Below are 18,075 nucleotides of genomic sequence, written 5' to 3' on the forward strand. Positions count from 1 at the left end.
CAGGGCGGATTGCAGAGGTCTTGAAAAAGAAGGGTCAACACTGCAAATATTGACTCTTTGCATAAACTTAATGTAATTGTCAATAAAAGCCTTTGACACTTATGGAATGCTTGTAATTATACTTCAGTATACCATAGTAACATCTGACCAAAATATCTCATAACCCTGAAGCAGCTAACTTTGTGAAGACCAATACTTGTGTCATTCTCAAAACTTTTGACCACGACTATACAATTATCTGTAAGGTCGCAGTGAATTTCAAGCACAGGTTCAACCACAAAGACAAGGGAGGTTTTCCAATAGTTCGCAAAGAAGGGCATCTATTGGTCGATGGATAAAAAATAAAAAAGCAGACATTGAATAACCCTTTGAGCATGGTGAAGTTATTAATTACACTTTGGATGGTGTATCAATGCACCCAGTCACTACAAAGATACAGGCATCCTTTCTAAATTGCCAGAGAGGAAGGAAACCACTCAGGGATTTCACCATGAGGCCAATGGTGATTTTAAAATGGTTACAGAGTTTAATGGCTGTGATAGGAGAAAACTGAGGATGGATCAACAGCATTGTAGTTACTCCACAATACTAACCTAATTGACTGAGTGAAAATAAAGAAGCCTGTACAGAATACATTATTCCAAAACATGCATCCTGTTTGCAAGAAGGCACTGCAAAAAAAAAAGTAATACTGCAAAAAATGTGGCAAAGCAATTACATGTTTGTCCTGAATAGAAAGCGTTATGTTTGTGGCAAATCCAATACAACACATTACTGAGTACTAGTCTCCATATTTTCAAGTACAGTGGTGGCTGCAGAACAGGCAAAATCCTAGAGCTAAGAACAGGCAAAATCCTAGAGGAAAACTTGGTTCAGTCTGCTTTCCAACAGACACTTGAAGACAAATTCACCTTTCAGCAGGACAATAACCTAAAACACAAGGCCAAATATACACTGGACTTGCTTACCATGACGACATTGAATGTTCCTGAGTGGCCTACTTACAGTTTTTACTTAAATCATCTTGAAGATCTATGGCAAGACTTGAAAATTGCTGTCTAGCAATGATCAACAACCAACTTAATGGCAAATATTGTACAATCCAGGTGTGCAAAGCTCTTAGAGACTTACCCAGAAAGACTCACAGCTGTAATTGCTGCCAAAGGTCTTGACTGTAATCGCTACCAAAGGGGTGGAATACTTATCTAATCAAGATATATTAGTGTTTTATTTTCCATACATTTTGTGTAGATCATTGACAAAAAAAAAGACAATTAAATCCATTTGAATCCCACTTTGTAACACAACAAAATGTGGAAAAAGTAAAGGGGTGTGAATACTTTCTGAAGGCACTTGATGTATCTGTTGTGTTCATCTAGCAGTTTGATTATATGTTTTTACCCTGGCTATCGGTTCACAGCGCCCTAGAAGGGAGGTGCCAGAATGCGTGTCCTCTCTGCCCGCTAACTCCTAGTCTAACCAGACCTCAGACAGGCACTCCTTCAGCCTCTCAGCCTGTGTAACCCCCATAGTCCACTCCATCTCTCCAGGCTCGGGCACTGCCCACCAGGTCATCCACATCCAGGGCATGGGCTTCAGCAACACAGCCTGTGCCAACAAGGTGAGGTGGCACACTCTGGATCAGTTTAACAAGAGCTGGGGTGGTTATACAAATATATATATTTTTGAAGCATTCAGCAATCACATGGGGGTGAGGCGGTACACAACAGTTTGGTCTCTTACAACAGGACATGTTTCAGCTTTTATTTTACTGTCACCAAACCCATTGAGCTGAAATCAGACTTAGTCACGTTTGACTTTACAATTTTTTAACGCATTCAACTATCAAATAATCCTGATCAGTCACATTTGACATGTTCTTAGTCACTGTAAAACAAAGTTGTACAAGATCCTTTGTTTCTTTCAAATTTGCACCAATGATCGTTTGATGGTTTCATGTAGGTAACAATCGGAAGGTTCCCCTGTGAGGTATCAAACAGCAGTCACACTGAGATACATTTTAGGCTCAGCCCGGGTAGCGGAATGCCCACTGGCATTGCTCACCTTGTGTCTGTCAGGGTCAACAACCTGGGCACTGCCATCGCCTCCGTGCCCGGCGAGTTTGGACGCCGCTTCGTGGTCCTGCCTGTGGTTGACTCGGTCAAGCCCCCTATTGGCAACCCCACAGGCTACACCAGGCTGCTCATCCGTGGGTTCGGGTTCTCAGCTGGCCCAGTGATGGTCGCCAACGAGCCCTGCTCTGACTTGTCAGTTAACTACACCCACATCGTCTGCGACACATCCCCCTCCCAACCCCTCACCGGTGACGCTGTTGTCCGTGTGGGCGGGATTGAAAGCACCTGTCACTCCAACTGCTCCTTCCTGTATTCACCCTCTGTCACCCCCTCTGTATGGGCCGTCTCCCCTAGCAACATCAATGGTACAACACCATGGTCACCGTCTTTGGAGCCGGGTGCGGTAACCGTCTTGACGACGTGGCCATTTTGACTGGCTCCATAGAGCTGGAGGTGACTTGGGTCACATCACACTGAAGGTAGGCCTGCTGCCAGCTGGGGACCACCAAATCATGGTGGTAGTGAGAAGTAAAGGCCTCTGGTACTGCTACGATGAGCAGTCAACCACATGCCACGCTCAGCCCAGCCTGGGGCAGCGTCGCTGGGGGAACTCCCCTGGTCCTCACTGGTAATGGCTTTGTGCATGGTAACACCACGGTAATGGTGCAAGGCTCTCCATGCTGGATCCAGGAGGTGACCCCAGGCATGCTGCGCTGCCTGACCCCACATATGGCTGAGGGGCTGGTGATGGTAAAGGTTCAGGTCCTCGCAGTGGAGTACCCACCACTCAACTTCACTTACTCCCAGGCACAGACACCTGTCATTAAGTCCATCAGCCCTACCTCTGGTAAGCATTAGGAACCACTGTTTAGATTAGATTAAAATACCTTTATTATCCCAAGCTTGGCAAATTCGTTTGGCATTTTAAGCACAACATAATTAGAACACAAATATAATCACAAAACATGTAATTGTAGTGTAGTGTTTCACTGTGATGTTATGTGATCTTCACTCATCTCTCCTGTCTATTCATGCCCTTAGATCACATTCAACGGGACAGGGTTTGGCACGGACTCCCAGGACATCCACATGACCATCAACAGTGTGCTGTGTAACATGTCTGCTGTCACGGAGACAGCGTTGCAGTGCAGTGTGGGGGAAAACGCTGGAGGAATGTACTGGGTCATGCTCCATCAAAGGTCAAAGTCAAAGGTTATACCGATACCCAGAATGTTGGGTTCACCTATGAGCTACTCCTCACTGGATTCCAGCCCAATGAGGGTAAGCAGCTGCTAAGAGAGCTGTCATAGGCTTTGTCTTCTATAAGTAATAAGTAAGTATCCTTGTCCGAGCCAGATCGGCCCATAGGGCAAGAGCGTAGCTCTTGTTTCTGTAGCTTAATGTACAAATACACCCCTTGGACAGGACGCTACCCAGCAAACCAAAATTGATTCTGTGAAAATTCCCAGAACATTCGTTATGTTGCGGCAAATAACACAAAAACTGTCCAGACGTGCTGATGATTATACAATGTTTGTATAAAACATTCGCCTGATATTGCAAGAACGTTCCCAGAACATATTTTTTCTGTTATTTAAAGGTTCCCAGGATGTTTTTTTAGGTTTTGGTAACAGTCTGGTGGCAACATTGTGGGAACATCATAAAAGATCAAATGTCCAGTTGTGCGGTAATTATACAATGTTATAATGATGTAACAAGAATGTTGACAGAACAGCTTTTCTGAGTTCTTTAAAGGTTCCCAGAACATGTAATTAAGTTGTGGGAACAGTGGGTACATTACAAGAGATAAGTCCCCAAAGCACAAAATACTGCATGCTCAGTTGTGATGACAAGTTAGGTTGCACAGGACACTCCCTTAATGTTGTAAGAATGTTAACAGAACACTTGTTCTAAGTTCTGAGATGTTGTCTGAGATGTTGCAAGAATTTTCTTGTGATATTCACATATTGTACTTAAAGGCGCAATATGCAGAAATCGTGCCGCCAATTCCTGGTTGCTAAATTCTAATAGTTTGCCTACTTTCAGTTTGTGACAAAACAAGTACTATCTAAACCGCTGTGAAATATATTGTGTACAAAACCGAAAGTTAAAGACGCAAAAACTAAACTTAAGAACGGGAAGCATAGAAATAGCGCACATAGAGCAGATCTACTGCTTCTTAGACTTGCTTTCAATGAGAATGACAGATCTATAACTCTCTTTTTTATGTGAATTTGGTCTGGTCGCCCCAAAAGTTATATATTTCAGCTTTAAGAGGTTGCACAGAACATTCCCACAATGTTGCACAATGTTCCACAATTTCCAAATAAGTTAGTTTTTATGACGTTCACAGCATATTTGTTTTAGGTTTGAACATAATATTCCGTTGATGTTCGCACAATATACAATTTACCACAGAACATTTAGAAAATGTTATCTTTAAGTTTTACCAAAGACAACCATATTTATTACGCGTCCTATGTTGACGATCTGCACATGTGGGGTTTGAACCTGCAATCTTAGGATCTTCAGCCAGATCATTAACCCTCTGCACCACCAAGGGACAGCAGCAATATTGCAGTTATTTTTTCAGTCTAAATACATTGAACAAAAATATCAACACAACATGGAAAGTGCTGGTTCCATCTTTCATGAGCTGAAATAAAAGATCCCATGAATGTTCCATATGCACAAAAAGCTTATTTCTCAAAAATGTTGTCATTTTAGAGAACTTGGCAGTATGTCCAACCGGCCTCACAACCGCTGACCACGTGTAACCATGCCAGCCCAGGACGTCCACATCCGGCTTCTTCATCATATTTCTGTCTGTAATAAACCCCCATTCTTTGAAATTGTTGCATGTTGCGTTTATATTTGTGTTCAGTATAGATAGGATAATATGTTCAATCAGGACACAACGCAGCATCTGAGTTATTAAAATGTTCCCATCCTCTTCATATGCTGTGTACTTGTAACACTGTATTTTATGATTTGTTTTCTTCATCACAAGTGTTAACTCTTATGAAATGTGATTTTAGTTGGATAGATATTTCTAAATGCCACTGGCTTATCAATGCTCTCTTTGGTCTATGATCAATAGGTACCTTCGGAGAAGGTGCCATGTTGAAGGTCCTGGGCTCTGGGTTCGACCCTCAATGGTCTAAAGTGCTTATCTGTGGAAAGGAGTGTGAGGTAAAGAGAAATATGTTGACATCAAGCCTTCTCTACTTGTATGAACGGCAACCATTAACAATATGTGCAACAAACTCCATTACATTTGACTCATGTGAAATACAAAATGGCTCATGGTTTGCAGGGTATCAGAGTGCTAACTTGCATTTTGTTGGTAGAACCTGCAACCTCTCCTTAACAGTAAAGGTGAGAATGTCCTTGCAAATAGCAGCATTTTTATACATAGAAAGGGAGACGGAGTGGTCAGCACATTCCAAAGCAGTGATTTTGATTTTATTTGGATCCACATTAGTTGTTGTAGAAGCAGCAGCTATTCTTCCTGGGGTCCACACAAAACGTAGAACATGACAAAATACAATAGACAAGAACAGCAACACAAAATAGTTTCCCCTGCAGCCTCAGGCCAGTCTAGTGCAGCTGTAGCTAAATCTGCCTCATACCGAAGAGTGTTGTCCTCAATGTAGGATAAGATGTTCCATCACAGGTGACAACACAGGAGTCTGGCACAACTGCACCAAGTCTACTATGCACATTTGTGTAGGATTGACTAAGTGCTTGAAAAAGTCCCTGAAAGTCCTTGAATTTGACTTGCCAATGTCTGTATGAACCCTGCTTAAAGGATGTATAGTCCTAGGCCTATGTTGTTGTATAGATGGAGTTATAGGCCAAATTGCATATACTGTATTCCTTTAAAGTACACATGTGGAACTGCATAAAAATCACTTTTATTTTTGTTTCAAAACATTTTAAATGTTTATCCCAATGTCACACATTGGCCCCATTATTTATAGAAAGACCCATATATAGCGTTTAGCAAAAAAAACACATTTCCGTACACATCTAAAATCTATTAATTAAAAATCTGAGAACAGTAATATTTTACACACACATGAAGGTACCCATAAGCAATCATTTCTGATGAAGTAACTGAAATGTAAAAAATGTGTGGATATAGCATTTTGGAAATAAACTCTTAATTTAACTATAGGATACATTTTAATAGATCCCATTCAGAATTGAATTATACATATTCAAATTATAAACTTCCCATCACTTGTACCCCTTCCATCCCTCCATTAATCATGAATTTGTGTCTTTTTCCTCTCTGTGTAACACCAACAGCAATGCAGTCAATGTGACCATCGCAGGCTCCGTGTGCGACATCCAATCATCCAACAACACACACATCATCTGTGTGACCAATGCCTCGGCCAGATCTCAGAAAGCCAAGGTCTGGGTAAGCATCGGAGACAGAGACATCACTAACATGGTAAGAGCACAAAGAGATTCCATTACAACTTGAAAAATAGACTGTCTTCATAACCCTAATCTTACAGAATTTCCTTTGGTCTCATTTAGGACGATGCTGACTTCTTCTACATCGATGTTTGGTCCTCCAAATACACCTGGGGTGGACTGTCACCACCTGAGAAGGGCACGTTTACTGTCATCTCTAAAGGCCAAACCATTTTGCTGGACGAAAGCACTCCTGTGCTGAAGATGCTCCTCATTCAAGGTGAAAATCAGAATGATTGAGTCTCTTCTGAGTGGTGTTGCAACCAACCCAGTGGGTTACTTCTAGAGAAATTGTTTACACACATTAACTAGCTAGGTATGCTGAATTTAGTTTATAATCTGACCAAGCTTGGTATTCTCTCTCTCTCTTTTTAGGTGGGACGTTGGTATTCGATGAGAAGGTCATTGAGCTGCAGGCAGAGAACATTCTGATCGTAGACGGTGGAGTTTTCCATATCAGCCAGGAGGGGGCGCCTGTTCCAACACAAAGCCATCATCACCCTGCATGGAGCTGCCTGCCTACGGAACCAAGACCCTGGCTGTCAGAGAGGGAGTCCTGGATCTGCATGGTATAGGCATACACTCATGCACACACGCACACATACATACGCATGTGTTCACACAAACATGCACTTTGAATACAGAGGATCTGTACCAAAGCAAACGTTGTCATAGCCATTGACTGAACACAATATCAAGAATGTGACATTTTCCTTTTCACTCTGAATCAAGTTATAGTGAAGAAATATAAGCATGACCTACACCAAAGCCCCTGCTAGCATCGCATTGCATTATGTCACAAGGAAGTAATTTAGTAAAAGGAAGCCTCTGACAGTCTGGCACCATTTTTATCAGTAATCCCCCCTGGCCTGTGGTGACAGTGATTGTTTGTAAACCTGTTCCTCCAGGTATTCCTGTTCCTGTCCCCTGGGCCCACCTGTCTCAGACTTCCACCAACGGCTCTGACACACTCACCCTGAAGCTGGCCGTCACGTGGAAGGCAGGGGACGAGATTGTCACAGGTATTTGACCCACACACACTCTCCAAGGCGGAATTTACAGTAATTTGACATACTGCCTCAAGGCAGAATTCACATTGGATGTTTCCAATGTCATTCAAAGTATAACTTGCTGATTATCTCTCTATGTAAAGTGGCTTTGGGTGTCTTGAAAAGCCTGCTTGTTTTCCAATTCAGACACAGCCAGAAGGAGAACAAGGTGAGGAGGATAGCATCAGTGTCATCTGATGGCCTGACCATTATCCTAACAGAGCCTCTGACGACACTCACCTGGGGGTGTCTGTCACCCTGCCTGATGGGACTGTCTTCGAGGGCACAGCTGAGGTGGGCCTCCTCACCAGGAACATTGTGGTCAGAGGGTCCAACAACCCAGAGTGGAACGACCAGATCGAGGCCTGCCCAGAAGGCTTCAACACAGGTACAGTAGTCTGTGAAACTAGTATGAACCGCCGGAGTAAAGGCTGAGCTGAGTGCATTCCAGGAAATGTGTTTATTGCATTGCTCATTTATACACCACAAACAACATCAAGTAATATCAGTTGTTATAAAATCCCATTATTAACAGCCAGAGTAAGGGTTGAGATTTTAGATATTAAGTAGTTCTTCTAAATAGAAGTCAGTAGTATCCAATAAAATGTTCATTGTTTGAGATATACACTGAGTACACAAAACATTAAGAACACCTGCTCTTTCAATGACATTGACCAGGTGAATCCAGGTGAAAGCTATGATCCCTTATTGATGTCACTTGTTAAATCCACTTCAATCAGTGTAGGTGATTGGGAGGAGACAGGTTAAATAAGGATTTTTAAGCCTTGAGACAATTGAGACATGTTGTGTATGTGTGCCATTCAGAGGGTGAATGGGCAAGACGGGGCATGGTACGGAGTATGGTCATAGGTGCACCGGTTTCTGTCAAGAACTGCAACGCTGCTGGGTTTCTGATGCTCAACCGTGTCCCGTGTGTATCAAGAATGGTCCACAACTCTGGGAAGCATTGGAGTCAAGATGAGCCTTTAATTTCATAAAGAAATATTTGTTGGCCAGATTCGTAAATCTTGAAATGTGAGTGAACTGTCATTATTTCTGTATCATGTGTCTTTATCCTCCTTTCACGGTGTTCCATGCAGGCCTTCAGACTGGGCTGCTACCCCATCCACTGGCATTTGATGGGAGACATCAACTACAAGTCCTATGTGAGGGGCTGTGCCATCCACCAAACCTACAACAGGGCAGTGACCATCCACAACACCCACAAGCTCTTAGTGGAGAGGAACGACATCATGGGCGGGGCCTCTTCATCGAGGATGGCATCGAGACTAGCAACGTGCGACAGTATAATCTCGCCGTGTTCGTCAAGCAGAGCACCAGCCTGCTGAATGACGACGTCACTCCGGCCACCTACTGGGTCACAAACCCCAAAAACATCCTCCGCCACAACGCCGCTGCCGGAGGCACCCACTTTGGCTTCTGGTACCGGATGCACGACCACCCCGATGGGCCCTCCTAAGACCCTGACATCTGCCAGATGAAGGTGCCTCTGGGGGAGTTCTTCAACAACACAGTGCACTCCCAAGGCTGGTTTGGCCTTTGGCTCTTCCTGGACTACTTCCCCATGAAGAATGGGAAACACAATTCCCAGGCTCCAGAGCCTGCTGTGTTCCGCACACTGACCACCTGGAACTGCGAGAAGGGCGCTGAGTGGGTTACGCTTCAGCAGCTTCCTCATGTTCAACAATGAGAAGGTGGGCATCGAGGCCAAGCGCATCATCCCAGGGTTTGTGACTGGCTTCGGGGAGGCTGGAGGAGCCATGGTAACTAACAGCACCATCGTGGCCCACGTGGATGAGCTGGGGCTGGGGGAGAACTACTGCTCCTAGAGGGGGGTCATCCTGCCTCTGGATGATGGATTGAGCGTCCTCAACACCAAGTTCATCAGCTTTGACCACAGCGGGTGTTCTGCTATCGGGGTGGCGGCCATCGACGGGACCTGTTCTCACCTCTGTGGAGGTTGGAGCGCCAGGTTAGTGGGATTGAATTGTTCAGCTCCCACAACAAGGCAGGATTCAGATGGGAGCATGAGGTGCAGCTGATAGACACAGGTGATTATTCTCTCAGCCTCTGCTCTGACCCTAATTTAGCTAATCTTGTCTGGCAGAAGGTCACATCATCTGACATATTTTCTCTTTGTCTATCTGAATTCCTTCTTATATAGACATATAGATGGATGGTATCTAATGCATAATCTCTGGCATAACTCCTTTATCTCTCTCTTCCTACAGGAACAGCTGGCTACAAGGTGGTGCCAATGTGTCCCCTGCTGGATCCAGCCCACTGCTCTCTGTATGCCACTGAGTGGAGTGTGGGCTTTGCCGGGGCAGTGTGTGACGACACCGTCAGCTTCCACTGTCTGGCCTTCAACAACCCCACACCCGAATCTCTACGCGCCAAAAGCATTATGATGACTAACACGGTGGGGACAAACTCAGGTTTATTTGGGATGGACATATAAGATGTCTGTCTACGTAGTCTTAGTAGAGAGCTAGACGATTCTGCAGCCAGCACCTATGGGACACTCTGGTCCTTTTGCTCAAGTTAAAGTCCCATGTTGCAGTGAAAGGCTTGGTGTATAAGAGTCTAATGTATTTCCCTTATAGGCAACAGTGTTGTTCCATATGTGAAGAAGAGAATGACCCACAAGTTGGGCTGGATGGCGATGCTGCCGTCTGCTACCACCTACAACTGGCACTTTGAAGACGTGGACCAGATCACAAACATCACCTACCAGTCTATGTTCTATGGCTTTAAGGTATGTCATGAGAACTATTTGCACCTTTTCAAAACTTCAGAGAGTACTTGGTATTTCTGTAAAAGAGTTATGAACTCAAAGCACATCTAATGTCTTGACAAACTTTCAACCAAAACATGGATCATTTTGATCTCATGGATGGTCAGTCCTTGCATCCATAGTTCCGTCTACAAATGTAAGAGTGGTTACATTTCTCAATTTCTAAGCTGTTTACCCAAAAAGTGGCGGTGTGTCCGCTTTGTTTTTGTTATAATCCCAGATTGCCCCTTTAACAGCCTCACTTTTCCTACATCAAGAGGACTACATCATCATCAACCACAACTTGTCCCAGAGTCCAGACAGATACCTGTTCTCGGGTGGTAAAATTTTTGTTGGATTGGTCATGTTGTTACAATGTACACAATTAGTCATTTTGGTTTTTCTTGGTAAGCCCTTATCATGATTTTTGTAATTGTTTTCGAGCACCCCTCCTTCCTTTGTTTGCTGAAGCGCGAAGGCCCACCTGAACTCTGTCGTATATGTTGTGTTCAGGTTGGCGATGATATCGTCATTTCGACCACAAGCTATGACCCCTGGCAGACAGAGACCAGGAGGATCATTACTGTGTCATTAGACATGCGGACCCTGACCTTGAATCAGTCTCTAACCCACACTCACATTGGTCAGTTCACCATAACCTTATGACTAACTACATAATGGTTTCAACATATTACTGACACTGTGAATGCATCCAAAAATGTATTCAGAATGTATACAACAAAGCAAATTCTCTACGTTCAGGGAAAACCCACAGTGTCTCTGGCACCTCGATAAACTACAGACTGGCTGCTGGTGTTGGTCTGCTGAGCAGGAACATTAAGATCATTGGTCATCACCACCCTGACCAGTTTGAGGAGTACTTTGGAGCACCTTAAAATGATTGTCTATCAACAATGACAAGCCACCTGGATCTGACAACTTTGATTTAAAATGACTGAGGATGATAGCAGACTATATTGCCACTCTTATTTGCCATCTATTCAATCTAAGCCTACAGGAAAGTGTGTGACTCAGGCCTGGAGTGCTATTTCACAGTAAACAAATTAACAACTGACTTTCTGCATGCTTACAGGGAAGGAAGGGCACTCAACATGTACGGCACTTGCACAAATGACTGATGATTGGCTGAAAGAAATCGAAAAGCTTGTGGAAGCTGTTTTGTTAGTCTTCAGTGCAGCGTTGACATTATTGATCATAAATCTGTTGCCGGAAAAACTTGTGTTATGGTTTACATCCCCTGCTATATCGTGGATTGAGAGTTACCTGTCTAACATAACACAGAGGGTGTTCTTTAATGGAAGCCTCTCCAACATAATCAAGGTAGAGTCGGGCATTCCCCAGGGCAGTTGTCTAGGCCCCTTACTTTTTTCAATCTTTACTAATGACCTGCCACTGGTACTGAGTAAAGCCTGTGTGTCTATGTATGCTGATGACTCAATATTATACATGTCAGCTACCACAGCAAGTGAAATCACTGCAACACTTAACAAAGAGCTGCAGTCAGTTTTAGAATGGGTGGCAAGTAATAAGCTAGTACTAAATATTTCAAAAACTAAAAGCATTGTATTTGGGACAAACCATTCACTAAACCCTAAACCTTAACTAAATCTTGTAATGAATAATGTGAAATTGAGCAAGTTGAGGAGACCAAACTGCTTGGTGTAACCCTGTATTTTAAACTGTCATGGTCAAAACATATTGATGCAACGGTAGTTAAGATGGGGATAGGTCTGTCCGTAATAAAGTGCTGCTCTGCTTTCTTGACATTGCTATCAACAAACAAGTCCTACAGGCCCTAGTTTTGTCGCACCTGGACTACTGCCCAGTCATATGGTAATGTGCCACAGAGAGGGACATAGGCAAATTAAAGTTGGCCCAGAACAGAGCAGCACGGCTGGCCCTTAAAGATACACAGAGAGCAAACATCAATGACATGCATGTCAATCTCTCCTGGCTCAAAGTAGATTAGAGATTGACTGCATCACTACATGTCTTTGTGAGAGGTATTGACATGTTGAGAGCACCGAAATGTATTTTCAAAAGTCTAGCGCACAGCTCACACACCCATGCATATCCCACAAGACATGCCACAAGGGGTCTCTTCACAGTCCCCAAGTCCAGAACAGACTCCGGGAAATGCACAGTACTACACAGAGCTATGACTACATAGAACTTTATTCCACATCAAGTAACTCATGCAAGGAGTAAAATCAGATTTATAAAAACAGATAAAACTACACCTTATGGAACAATGCAGACTGTAGAGAGATACACACACAGGCACGCATACGCACACACATGCTAGCACACGCACTCTACACACACGTACGTTGTAATTTTGTTGGATGGTGGTATTATACATTTTGTATTGTAGATATGGTGCTCTTTAGTTTTTTTGTGCGATGTAAGTGCCTTAATGTGTTTGGACCCCAGAAAGAGTAGGGGATCCCTAATAAATAAAAAATACAAAATCCCAGATTGAAAATATAGTACAATAGTATTATTCATATGTGTTAGAACAATAGTTTTCCAACTATGAAATGACTGATTTGATACATCAATGTTGTAGTGGCTGCATTCACAAATATAGAGATAGCATTGATACAGTTGAAGTCGGAAGTTTACATATACTTAGGTTGGAGTCATTAAAACTAGTTTTTCAACCACTCCACAAATTTCTTGTTAACAAACTATAGTTTTGGCAAGTCGGTTAGGACATCTACTTTGTGCATTCCACAAATATTTTTTCCAACAATTGTTTACAGAAACATTATTTCACTTATAATTCACTGTATCACAATTCCAGTGGGTCAGAAGTTTACATACACTAAGTTGACTGTGCCTTTAAACAGCTTGGAAAATTCCAGAAAATGATGTCATGGCTTTAGAAGCTTCTGATAGGCTAATTGACATCATTTGACATCATTTGTACCTGTGGATGTATTTCAAGGCCTACCTTCAAACTCAGTGCCTCTTTGCTTGACATCATGGGAAAATCAAAAGAAATCAGCCAAGACCTCAGAAAAAAATTTGTAGACCTCCACAAGTCTGGTTCATCCTTGGGAGCAATTTCCAAATGCCTGAAGGTACCACGTTCATCTGTACAAACAATAGTACGCAAGTATAAACACCATGGGACCACACAGCCGTCATACCGCTCAGGAAGGAGACACGTTCTGTCTCCTAGAGCTGAAAGTACTTTGGTGCAAAAAGTGCAAATCAATCCCAGAACAACAGCAAAGGACCTTGTGAAGATGCTGGAGGAAACAGGTACAAAAGTATCTATATCCACACTAAAACGGGTCCTATATCGACATAACGTGAAAGGCCGCTCAGCAAGGAAGAAATCACTGATCCAAAACCGCCATAAAAAAGCCAGACTACAGTTTGCAACTGCACATGGGGACAAAGATCGTACTTTTTGGAGAAATGTCCTCTGGTCTGATGAAACTAAAATAGAACTGATTGGCCATAATGACCATCGTTATGTTTGGAGGAAAAAGGGGGATGGTTGCAAGCCGAAGAACACCATCCCAACCGTGAAGCACGGGGGTGGCAGCATCATGCTGTGGGGGTGCTTTTCTGCAGGAGGGACTGGTGCACTTCACAAAATAGATGGCATCATGAGGAAGGAAAATTATGTGGACATATTGAAGCAACATCTCAAGACATCAGTCAGGAAGTTAAAGCTTGGTCGCAAATGGGTCTTCCAAATGGACAATGACAAACCCCAAGCATACTTCCAAAGTTGTGGCAAAATGGCTTAAGGACAACAAAGTCAAGGTATTGGAGTGACCATCACAAAGCCCTGACCTCAATCCTATAGAAAATGTGTGGGCAGAACTGAAAAGGTGTGTGTGAGCAAGGAGGCCTACAAACCTGACTCAGTTACACCAGCTCTGTCAGGAGGAATGGGCCAAAATTCACCCAACTTATTGTGGGAAGCTTGTGGAAGGCTACCCGACACGTTTGACCCAAGTTAAACAATTTAAAGGCAATGCTACCAAATACTTATTGAGTGTATGTAAACTTCTGACCCAATGGGAATGTGATGAAAGAAATAAAAGCTGAAATAAATCATTCGCTCTACTGTTATTCTGACATTTCACATTCTTAAAATAAAGTGGTGATCCTAACTGACCTAATACAGGGAATTATTACTAGGATTAAATGTCAGGAATTGTGAAAAACTGAGTTTATGTCAGGTTCGAGCGTGGATGTGGTATGGAATCAAGCGCAGGACAACAGAGGCTTCGTTCAACAGTCTTTAGTGAAGACAAGAAAACAAGACACACGGCTAAATCCAAGCCGGAAGGCAAGCGAACTTTACGCACACTGAGTACAGTTCAAAATACAAAACAAAATGCGCACACTGTGCGGACACTCTCTCCAAACAAACACGAGAGAGAGAAGTACTAGCAGCCCTTGCTGACATAAGAAACAATTACACACAACCATGACAAAACCCAAGAGAACTTATAGGACACATAGTTAACACTAACAATGAACAGGTGTACAAACAGACCAAACCAAACAAACATCGAAACATAGAACGGTGGCAGCTAGTACTCCGGAGACGACGACCGCCGAAGCCTGCCCGAACAAGGAGGAGGAGCAGCCTCGGCCGAAACCATGACAGTACCCCCCCCCTTGACGCGCGGCTCCAGCCGTGCGCCAACCCCGGCCTCGAGGACGACCAGGAGGACGCGGAGCAGGGCGCGTGGGATGACCACGATGGAACTCGGTCAGAAGAGACGGGTCTAAGATGTCCCTCCTCGGCACCCAGCACCGCTCCTCCGGGCCGTACCCCTCCCACTCCACGAGATATTGGAGACCCCCATCCGGCGTCTCGAATCCTGGATGGACCGAACAGTGTACGCCTGAGCCCCCTCAATGTCCAGCGGGGGCGGAGGAGTCTCTTATATCTCATAGTCCTGGAGTGGACCAGCTACCACCGGCCTGAGGAGAGACACATGGAACGAGGGGTTAATATTCTTGTAATCAATAGGCAGCTGTAACCTGTAACACACCTCGTTCAACCTCCTCAGGACTTTAAAAGGCCCCACAAACCGCCGACCCAGCTTCCGGCAGGGCAGGCGGAGGGGCAGGTTTCTGGTCGAGAGCCAGACTCGATCTCCCGGTGCGTACACCGGCCCCTCACTGCGGTGGAGATCGGCGTTCATCTTATGTCGACGGATGGCCCGCTGCAGATGGACGTGTGCAGCGTTTCACGTCTCCTCCGAGCGCCGCACCCACTCATCCACCGCAGGGGCCTCGATCTGGCTCTGATGCCAAGGTGCCAGAGCCGGCTGGTACCCTAACACACACTGGAACGGAGTTAGTTTAGTGGAGGAGTGGCGGAGAGAGTTCTGTGCCATCTCGGCCCAGGGAACATACCTCGCCCACTCCTCCGGCCGGCCCTGGCAATACGACCTCAGAAACCTACCCACATCCTGGTTTACATGTTCGACCTGCCCATTGCTCTCCGGGTGATACCCCGAGGTAAGGCTCACCGAAACCCCCAAGCGCTCCATGAACGCTCTCCAGACTCTGGAGGTAAACTGGGGGCCTCGATCAGACACTATATTCTCGGGTACCCCGTAATGCCGAAAGACGTGGGTGAATAGTGCCTCAGCGGTCTGTAGGGCAGTAGGGAGACCCGGCATGGGAAGGAGACGACAGGCCTTCGAGAACCGATCCACAACGACCAGGATGGTGGTATTCCCCTGTGAGGGGGGAAGGTCTGTAACAAAATCCACCGAGAGGTGAGACCAGGGTCGTTGTGGAACGGGCAGGGGTTGTAACTTTCCCCTGGGCAAGTGTCTGTGCGCCTTACACTGGGCACACACCGAGCAGGAGGAGACATAAACCCTCACATCCCTGGCTAACGTTGGCCACCAGTACTTCGTGCTAAGGCAGTGCACTGTCCGGCCAATACCTGGATGCCCAGAGGAGGGTGACGTGTGAGCCTAATAAATGAGTCGATCCCGAACCTCGAGCGGAACGTACGTCCGACCCACCGGACACTGTGGAGGGCTAGGGTCGGTACGTAACGCCCGCTCGATTTCAGCATCGACCTCCCACACCACCGGTGCCACCAGACAAGACTTCGGTAGTATGGGAGTGGGCTCAACGGACCTCTCCTCTGTGTCATACCGCCGAGACAGGGCGTCTGCCTTTCCGTTCTGGGACCCAGGGATGTAAGTGATCTTAAACACGAACCGGGCTAGAAACATAGTCCACCGAGCCTGGCGAGGATTTAGTCTCCTAGCTGCCCGAATGTATTCCAGGTTACGGTGGTCAGTCAAAATGAGAAAAGGGTGTTGAGCCCCCTCAAGCCAATGCCTCCACACCTTTAGGGCCTGTACCACGGCTAACAGCTCCCTGTCCCCTACGTCATAATTTCGCTCCGCCGGACTGAGCTTTTTCGAGTAAAAAGCACAGGGGCGGAGTTTAGGTGGCGTGCCGGACCGTTGCGAGAGAACGGCCCCGATACCGGCTTCTGACGCGTCCACCTCCACTTGGAATGGTAAAGCGGGATCCGGATGCGCCAGCACCGGAGCCGAAGTAAACAGGTCCTTCAGTCTCCCAAAAGCCCTGTCCGCCTCAGCTGACCACCGCAAGCGCACCGGACCCCCCTTCAGAAGGGACGTTATGGGAGCTGCCACCTGTCCAAAACCCCGGATAAACCTCCGGTAGTAATTCGCAAAGCCCAAGAACTGCTGCACCTCTTTAACCGTGGTTTGGGTTTGCCAATTACGCACGGCTGACACACGGTCAACCTCCATCTTCACCCCTGACACGGACAACTGATAACCCAAAAAGGAGACCGACTCCTGGAAGAACAGACATTTCTCTGTCTTGACATACAGGTCGTGCTCCAACAGCCTCCTCAACACTCGGCGCACCAGGGCTACATGCTCGGCTCGGGTAGAACTGTACACCAGAATATCGTCTATGTACACGACCACTCCCTGCCCCTGCATGTCCCGGAAAATCTCATCCACAAAGGATTGGAAGACTGACGGAGCATTCATTAACCCGTATGGCATGACGAGATACTCGTAATGACCCGAGTTGGTACTAAATGCTGTCTTCCATTCATCGCCCTCCCTAATGCACACCCAGTTGTAGGCGCTCCTGAGGTCCAATTTTGGGAAGAACCGTGCCCCGTGTAATGACTCCGTCATAGTCGCAATCAGAGGGAGTGGATAACTGTATTTCACAGTAATCTGATTGAGACCGCGGTAATCAATACACGGGCGCAAACCTCCATCTTTTTTCTTCACAAAAAAGAAGCTCGAGGACGCAGGGGAAGTGGAGGGCCGTATGTATCCCTGTCTAAGAGACTCGGCTATGTATGTCTCCATCGCCCTCTTCTCCTCTTGCGACAAAGGATACACATGGCTCCGCGGGAGCGCAGCTCCTGCCTGGAGGTCTATCGCACAATCCCCCTGTCTATGAGGTGGCATTCACGCCGCCCTCGCCTTGCTAAACACTAGTGCTAAATCCTCATACTCGGGGGGAACATGCATTGTGGACTCTCCACCGAGGTCGCCCCCACGGAAACACCCAGACATAGCCCCACACACTGGGCAGACCACCCCTTAAGAGCCCTCTCTCGCCACGAAATAGTGGGATCATG

At 45.6% G+C, this 18,075-nt stretch overlaps 1 pseudogene across 1 annotated transcript in view; it reads left to right on the forward strand.

The window, feature by feature from the left end:
- The window catches only part of LOC311107203 (fibrocystin-L-like), an 80,918-nt pseudogene that overhangs the window by 43,847 nt on the left and 18,996 nt on the right, over positions 1–18,075 (forward strand). Inside the window, exons 11-26 of the transcript in view lie at positions 1,475–1,621; positions 1,963–2,440; positions 2,523–2,922; positions 3,136–3,356; positions 6,376–6,537; positions 6,627–6,783; positions 6,939–7,132; positions 7,472–7,585; positions 7,717–8,000; positions 8,438–8,547; positions 8,713–9,684; positions 9,865–10,071; positions 10,240–10,395; positions 10,688–10,761; positions 10,923–11,052; positions 11,172–11,258. The product of the transcript in view is annotated as a fibrocystin-L-like (transcript). The remainder of the gene's footprint in view (positions 1–1,474; positions 1,622–1,962; positions 2,441–2,522; positions 2,923–3,135; positions 3,357–6,375; positions 6,538–6,626; positions 6,784–6,938; positions 7,133–7,471; positions 7,586–7,716; positions 8,001–8,437; positions 8,548–8,712; positions 9,685–9,864; positions 10,072–10,239; positions 10,396–10,687; positions 10,762–10,922; positions 11,053–11,171; positions 11,259–18,075) is intronic.

Source organism: Coregonus lavaretus (assembly GCF_964263955.1).
Source record: "Coregonus lavaretus genome assembly, chromosome: 3".
NCBI classification, from domain to species: Eukaryota; Metazoa; Chordata; class Actinopteri; order Salmoniformes; family Salmonidae; genus Coregonus; species Coregonus lavaretus.